Raw genomic sequence first — 8,089 nt, forward strand, 5'->3', positions numbered from 1 at the left:
CACAGTCATGGCTCACTGCAGCCTCTGCCTTCCAGGCTTAAGCGATCCACATCCATCTTCCAAGTCAGCTGGGACTACAGGCATGCTAATTTTTCTATTTTTTTTTAGAGACAGAGTCTCACTATATTGCCCAGGCTGGTCTCAAACTTTGGGGTTCAAGGGATCTCTCTGCCATGGTCCCCCAAAGTGCTGGAATTACAGGCGTGAGACACCATGTCCAGCCTAAATGTTTCTTTCTGAGAAACTGCATTTGTTAGCCTCTTTCTTCTATCTCTCAGCTCTTTTGGACTCTAGGGGTGGGCTTACATATACCTGCTCACCACAGAACAAAGAGGTAATGTAAGACAGGAAATTTTCTTTAAATTTTTTTTTTTAATTTTTAATTTTTTGAGATAGAGTCTTGCTTTGTTGCCTAGGATGGAGTATTGTGGCATGATATTGGCTCACTGCAACCGCTACCGCCCAGGTTCAAGCGATTCTCCTATATCAGCCTCCCAAGTATCTGGGAATTACAGGCACTTGGCACCATGCCCAGCTAATTTTTGTATTTCTATTGGAGACGGAGTTTCCCCATGTAGGCCAGGCTGATCTTGAACTCCTGACCTCAAGTGATCTGCCTGCCTCGGCCTCCCAAAGTGCTGGGAGGAAATTTTTCATGTTTCATGGTTGGATGAAGGGGGTCTCAATAGATTAATATATTAAGAAATAGAGTTATAAGCATATATTATCTAGAATTATGTGTGCATCCACCCAAAGAATACAGAAAATAGTTAAATGTGGTTATTCTGGTGAGTGGGACTGCCTCATGGAGAGCAAGGCTTTGCTCATTTAATATTATTCTATAGCTCAGAAATTAGTTAACTGTGGCCCATATGCTGACTGCCTCTTTTTGTAAGTAAAGTTTTATTGGAACACAGTCATGTTCATTTATATCACAAATGGACAACTTTGTATTGATAATGACAGAGTTGAGTAGTTGTGACAGAGATCACATAACCTAAAATATTTGTCATTTGGCCTTTTAAGAAAAAATTTGCTGACCTCTGTTATAGACTATGATTTTAAAAAAAAAAAACAAACGTATGCCCTAACTTGGTGTAAAAAAATTAAAGTGAGGGGAAAGTCTAAATTGCCCACTTTTCAAAGCCTATTTCCAAACCACTGTAGACTTGAACTCTAGGTTATAAAAACCTCCATGTAACTTCTTTTCATTCCTAAGTTGTCTCTAGTCAATGCATTTGATCCTGGAACTGGAATATTCACCATATTGTTCTATTTAATATTTTCAGCTATGAATAACAATAAAAAATGTGGCATACAAAAAAACATGAAAAACTCAGTCTGAAGAGATGAAGCAACCATTGAATCAGATTCACATATGACATAGATGTTGGAGCTATCAGCCATTAATTATGATTGATATGTTAAAGGACCTAAAGTAAAAGGTAGACAGCATGCAAGACCAGATGGGTAATTTCAGCAGAGAACTAGAAACCATTACAAAGAATAAAATGGAAATACTAGAAACAAAACACAGTAATGGAGGTGAGATGTGCTTTTGATGAGTCCATCAGTATAACTGATAAAGCTGAGTAATGAATCAGTAAACTTAAAGGTATTACCCAAAATAAAATGGAAAGAGAAAAAAGTGGAAAATACTCATGACAGTACAGATAATCCAAGAACTGTAGGGCATATCAGAAATACCAGACAGTCTAACCTTGGAATTCCAGAAGGAGAAGAAAGAGAATATTGAGCAGAAAACATATCTGAGAAAAATAATGGCTGAGAACCTTTGAAAATTAGTGACAGAGCTTTATGCAGTGGCAGTATCAAAGCCAATTAAGGCTTATCTGAGGTGTAATTATTGCTAATTGAAAACTTTTCCCAATACTCCACCATGATGACTTGAAATATAGTCAGCATTGGCAATTTTTGACAGTCTGAAATTTACAATTAAAAAAAAGAAAAAAAATAGCTACAGACACAGAACCAAAGAGCTAAGAATACCAGAGCACACCAGGAGGATAAACACCAAAAGACAAAGAAACAAACGTATCTAGACATACCATATGCAAATTGCTATAAATCAAAGACAAAGAGAAACTCTTGACGGGGTGAGAGAAAATAAACATGCTGTCTACTGAGGACTAAGGATAAGAGTTACAACAGACTTCTGTCAGAAACCATGCAAGCCAGAAGACAATGGATTAACATCTTTAAAGTACTAAAAAAAAGACTGGCAATCCAAAATTCTATACCTACTTAGAATATCCTTTAAAAGGTATGAGAAGTAAAAGCTTTCTTAGGCAGGCAGAGCTTGAGAAAATTCATTGCCACTAAACCTACTCTACCATAAATATTAAAGGTAGATCTTCAGGAAGAAGGAATATGATAAAGGGCAAAAGAGCACCAGAAATAAAATGAATAAAAGCAAAGTAAAATATTTTTTCTTTATTTATATTTGCTCTAAAAGATAACTGTTAAAAGCAAACATAGTAACAATAGAATATGTGTTTATAACATATGAAAAAGTGAAATGTATGGCAAACATGGCGCAAAACATGGGAGGGAATAATTGACAATATACTGTTTTTTTTTTTTTTTAATTTTTTATTGGATTTTAGGTTTTGGGGTACATGAGCAGAGCATGCGAGACAGTTGCGTAGGTACACACATGGCAGTGTGCTTTGCTTTTCTTCTCCCCTTCACCCACATTTGGCATTTCTCCCCAGGCTATCCCTCCCCACCTCCCCCGCCCACTGGCCCTCCCCTTTTCCCCCCAATAGACCCCAGTGTTTAGTACTCCCCTTTCTGTGTCCATGTGTTCTCATTTTTCATCACCCACCTATGAGTGAGAATATGCGGTGTTTCATTTTCTGTTCTTGTGTCAGTTTGCTGAGGATGACGTTCTCCAGATTCATCCATGTCCCTACAAACGACACGAACTCATCATTTCTGATTGCTGCATAATATTCCATGGTGTATATGTGCCACATTTTTCCAATCCAGTCTATTATCAATGGGCATTTGGGTTGATTCCAGGTCTTTGCTATTGTAAACAGTGCTGCAATGAACATTCGTGTACATGTGTCCTTATAGTAGAACGATTTACAGACTTTTGGATATATACCCAGTAATGGGATTGCTGGGTCAAATGGAATTTCTATTTCTAAGGCCTTGAGGAATCGCCACACTGTCTTCCACAATGGTTGAACTAATTTACACTCCCACCAACAGTGTAAAAGTGTTCCTTTTTCTCCACATCCTCTCCAGCATCTGTTGTCTCCAGATTTTTTAATGATCGCCATTCTAACTGGCGTGAGATGGTATCTCAATGTGGTTTTGATTTGCATCTCTCTGATGACCAGTGACGATGAGCATTTTTTCATATGACTGTTGGCCTCATATATGTCTTCTTTCATAAAGTATCTGTTCATATCCTTTGCCCACTTTTGAAGGGGCTTGTTTTGTTCCTGTAAATCTGTTTGAGTTCTTTGTAAATTCTGGATATCAGCCCTTTGTCAGATGGGTAAACTGCAAAAATTTTTTCCCATTCTGTTGGTTGCCGATTCACTCTAGTGACTGTTTCTTTTGCCGTGCAGAAGCTGTGGAGTTTCATTAGGTCCCATTTGTCTATTTTGGCTTTTGTTGCCAATGCTTTTGGTGTTTTGTTCATGAAGTCCTTGCCTACTCCTATGTCCTGGATAGTTCTGCCTAGATTTCCTTCTAGGGTTTTTATGGTGCCAGGTCTTATGTTTAAGTCTTTAATCCATCTGGAGTTAATTTTAGTGTAAGGTGTCAGGAAGGGGTCCAGTTTCTGCTTTCTGCACATGGCTAGCCAGTTTTCCCAACACCATTTGTTAAACATGGAATCCTTTCCCCATTGCTTGTTTTTGTCAGGTTTATCAAAGATTGTATAGTTGTAGATTTGTTGTGTTGCCTCCGGTGCCTCTGTTTTGTTCCATTGGTCTATATCTCTGTTTTGGTACCAGTACCATGCTGTTTTGATTACTGTAGCCTTGTAGTATAGTTTGAAATCCGGTAGTGTGATGCCCCTCGCTGTATTCTTTTTGCTTAGAATTGACTTGGCTATGCGGGCTCTCTTTTGGTTGCATATGAAGTTCATGGTGGTTTTTTCCAGTTCTGTGAAGAAAGTCGATGGTAGCTTGATGGGGATAGCGTTGATTCTATAAATTACTTTGGGCAGTATAGCCATTTTCACGATATTAATTCTTCCTAACCATGAACATGGAATGTTTCTCCATCTGTTTATGTCCTCTCTGATTTCATTGAGCAGTGGTTTGTAGTTCTCCTTGAAGAGGTCTCTTACGTTCCTTGTGAGTTGTATTCCAAGGTATTTTATTCTTTTTGTAGCAATCGCGAATGGCAGTTCGCTCTTTATTTGGCTTTCTTTAAGTCTGTTATTGGTGTAGACGAATGCTTGTGATTTTTGCACATTGATTTTATATCCTGAGACTTTGCTGAAGTTGCTTATCAGTTTCAGGAGTTTTTGGGCTGAGGCGATGGGGTCTTCTAGGTATACTATCATGTCGTCTGCAAATAGAGACAATTTGGCTTCCGCCTTTCCTATTTGAATACCCTTTATTTCTTTTTCTTGCCTGATTGCTCTGGCTAGAACTTCCAGTACTATATTGAATAGGAGTGGTGAGAGAGGGCATCCTTGTCTAGTGCCAGATTTCAAAGGGAATGCTTCCAGTTTTTGCCCATTGAGTATGATATTGGCTGTTGGTTTGTCATAAATAGCTTTTATTACTTTGAGGTACATTCCATCGATACCGAGTTTATTGAGGGTTTTTAGCATAAAGGGCTGTTGAATTTTGTCAAATGCCTTCTCTGCGTCAATTGAGATAATCATGTGGTTTTTGTTTTTGGTTCTGTTTATGTGGTGAATTACGTTTATAGACTTGCGTATGTTGAACCAGCCTTGCATCCCTGGGATGAATCCTACTTGATCATGATGAATAAGTTTTTTGATTTGCTGTTGCAATCGGCTTGCCAATATTTTATTGAAGATTTTTGCATCTATGTTCATCATGGATATTGGCCTGAAGTTTTCTTTTCTCGTTGGGTCTCTGCCGGGTTTTGGTATCAGGATGATGTTGGTCTCATAAAATGATTTGGGAAGTATTCCCTCTTTTTGGATTGTTTGAAATAGTTTTAGCAGGAATGGTACCAGCTCCTCCTTGTGTGTCTGGTAGAATTTGGCTGTGAACCCGTCTGGACCTGGGCTTTTTTTGTGTGGTAGGCTCTTAATTGCTGCCTCAACTTCAGACCTTGTTATTGGTCTATTCATAGTTTCAGCTTCCTCCTGGTTTAGGCTTTGGAGGACACAGGAGTCCAGGAATTTATCCATTTCTTCCAGGTTTACTAGTTTATGCGCATATAGTTGTTTGTAATATTATCTGATGATGGTTTGAATTTCTGTGGAATCTGTGGTGATTTCCCCTTTATCATTTTTTATTGCATCTATTTGGTTGTTCTCTCTTTTCTTTTTAGTCAATCTGGCTAGTGGTCTGTCTATTTTGTTGATCTTTTCAAAAAACCAGCTCTTGGATTTATTGATTTTTTGAAGGGTTTTTCGTGTCTCAATCTCCTTCAGCTCAGCTCTGATCTTAGTTATTTCTTGTCTTCTGCTGGGTTTTGAGTTTTTTTGATCTTGCTCCTCTAGCTCTTTCAATTTTGATGATAGGGTGTCAATTTTGGATCTCTCCATTCTCCTCATATGGGAACTTATTGCTATATACTTTCCTCTAGAGACTGCTTTAAATGTGTCCCAGAGGTTCTGGCATGTTGTGTCTTCGTTCTCATTGGTTTCGAAGAACTTCTTTATTTCTGCCTTCATTTCGTTGTTTACCCAGTCAACATTTAAGAGCCAGTTGTTCAGTTTCCATGAAGCTGTGCAGTTCTGGGTCGGTTTCTGAATTCTGAGTTCTAACTTGATTGCACTATGGTCTGAGAGGCTGTTTGTCATGATTTCAGTTGTTTTGCATTTGTTGAGCAGTGCTTTACTTCCAATTATGTGGTCAATTTTAGAGTAGGTGTGATGTGGTGCTGAGAAGAATGTGTATTCTGTGGATTTGGGGTGGAGAGTTCTGTAAATGTCTATCAGGTTTGCTTGCTCCAGGTCTGAGTTCAAGCCCTGGATATCCTTGTTGATTTTCTGTCTGGTTGATCTGTCTAGTATTGACAGTGGAGTGTTAAAGTCTCTCACTATTATTGTGTGGGAGTCTAAGTCCTTTGGTAAGTCATTAAGAACTTACCTTATGTATCTGGGTGCTCCTGCATTGGGTCCATATATGTTTAGGATCGTTAGCTCTTCTTGTTGTATCGATCCTTTTACCATTATGTAATGGCCTTCTTTGTCTCTTTTGATCTTTGTTGCTTTAAAGTCTATTTTATCAGAGATGAGAATTGCAACTCCTGCTTTTTTTTGCTTTCCATTAGCTTGGTAAATCTTCCTCCATCCCTTTATTTTGAGCCTTTGTGTATCCTTGCATGTGAGATGGGTTTCCTGGATACAGCACACTGATGGGTTTTGGATTTTTATCCAATTTTCCAGTCTGTGTCTTTTGATTGGTGCATTTAGTCCATTTACATTTAGGGTTAATATTGTTATTTGTGAATTTGATACTGCCATTTTGATGCTAAGTGGCTGTATTGCCTGTTAGTTGTTGTAGATTCTTCATTATGTTGATGCTCTTTAGCATTCAGTGTGATTTTGGAATGGCTGGTACTGGTTGATCCTTTCTATGTGTAGTGCCTCTTTTAGGAGCTCTTGTAAAGCAGGCCTGGTGGTGACAAAATCTCTGAGTGCTTCCTTGTTCACAAAGGATTTTATTTTTCCTTCACTTCTGAAGCTCAGTTTGGCTGGATATGAAATTCTGGGTTGAAAGTTCTTTTCTTTAAGAATGTTGAATATTGGCCCCCACTCTCTTCTGGCTTGTAGTGTTTCTGCCGAGAGATCTGCTGTGAGCCTGATGGGCTTCCCTTTGTGGGTGACCCGACCTTTCTCTCTGGCTGCCCTTAGTATTCTCTCCTTTATTTCAACCTTGTTGAATCTGACGATTATGTGCCTTGGGGTTGCTCTTCTTGCGGAATATCTTTGTGGTGTTCTCTGTATTTCCTGCAATTGAGTGTTGGCCTGTCTTGCTAGGTGGGGGAAATTTTCCTGGATGATGTCCTGAAGAGTATTTTCCAGCTTTGATTCATTCTCTTCGTCCCCTTCTGGTACACCTATCAAATGTAGGTTAGGTCTTTTCACATAGTCCCACATTTCTTGGAGACTTTGTTCATTCCTTTTTGTGCTTTTTTCTCTAATCTTGGTTTCTCGTTTTATTTCATTGAGTTGGTCTTCGACTTCAGATATTCTTTCTTCTGCTTGGTCAATTCGGCTATTGAATCTTGTGTTTGCTTCGCAAAGTTCTCGTATTGTGTTTTTCAGCTCCTTTAATTCATTCATATTCCTCTCTAAGTTATCCATTCTTGTTATCATTTCCTCGAATCTTTTTTCAAGGTTCTTAGTTTCTTTGCATTGATTTAATACATGATCTTTTAGCTCACAGAAGTTTCTCATTATCCATCTTCTGAAGTCTAATTCCGTCATTTCGTCACAGTCATTCTCCGTCCAGCTTTGTTCCCTTGCTGGTGAGGGGTTTTGGTCCTTTCTAGGAGGCGAGGTGTTCTGGTTTCGGGTGTTTTCCTCCTTTTTGCGCTGGTTTCTTCCCATCTTTGTGGATTTGTCCGCTGGTCGTCTGCGTAGTTGCTGACTTTTCGATTGGGTCTCTGAGTGGACACCCAGAATGTTGATGATGAACTATTTCTGTTGCTTGGTTTTCCTTCTACCAGTCTAGCCCCTTCGCTGTACGACTGCTGAGGTCCGCTCCAGACCCTGCTTGTCTGGGGTGCACCTCTAGCAGCTGTGGCACAGCGAGGGATGCTACCAGTTTCTTTTTCTGCTATCTTTGTCCCAGGATGATGCCTGCCTAATGTCAGTCTTTTGGATATAGAGGGGTCAGGGCGCTGCTTGAGGAGACAGTTTGTACTTTATAGGGGCTTAATTGCTGAG

The 8,089-nt window shown here is 39.3% G+C and overlaps 1 pseudogene; it reads left to right on the forward strand.

Moving 5' to 3' along the window:
• The first annotated feature begins 1,812 nt into the window (after positions 1–1,812).
• Positions 1,813–1,968, forward strand: LOC118147485 (U4 spliceosomal RNA; annotated as a pseudogene).
• Positions 1,969–8,089: the final 6,121 nt, after the last annotated feature.

The sequence above is a fragment of the Callithrix jacchus genome, chromosome 14 (genome assembly GCF_049354715.1).
Source record: "Callithrix jacchus isolate 240 chromosome 14, calJac240_pri, whole genome shotgun sequence".
Classification (NCBI taxonomy): Eukaryota; Metazoa; Chordata; class Mammalia; order Primates; family Cebidae; genus Callithrix; species Callithrix jacchus.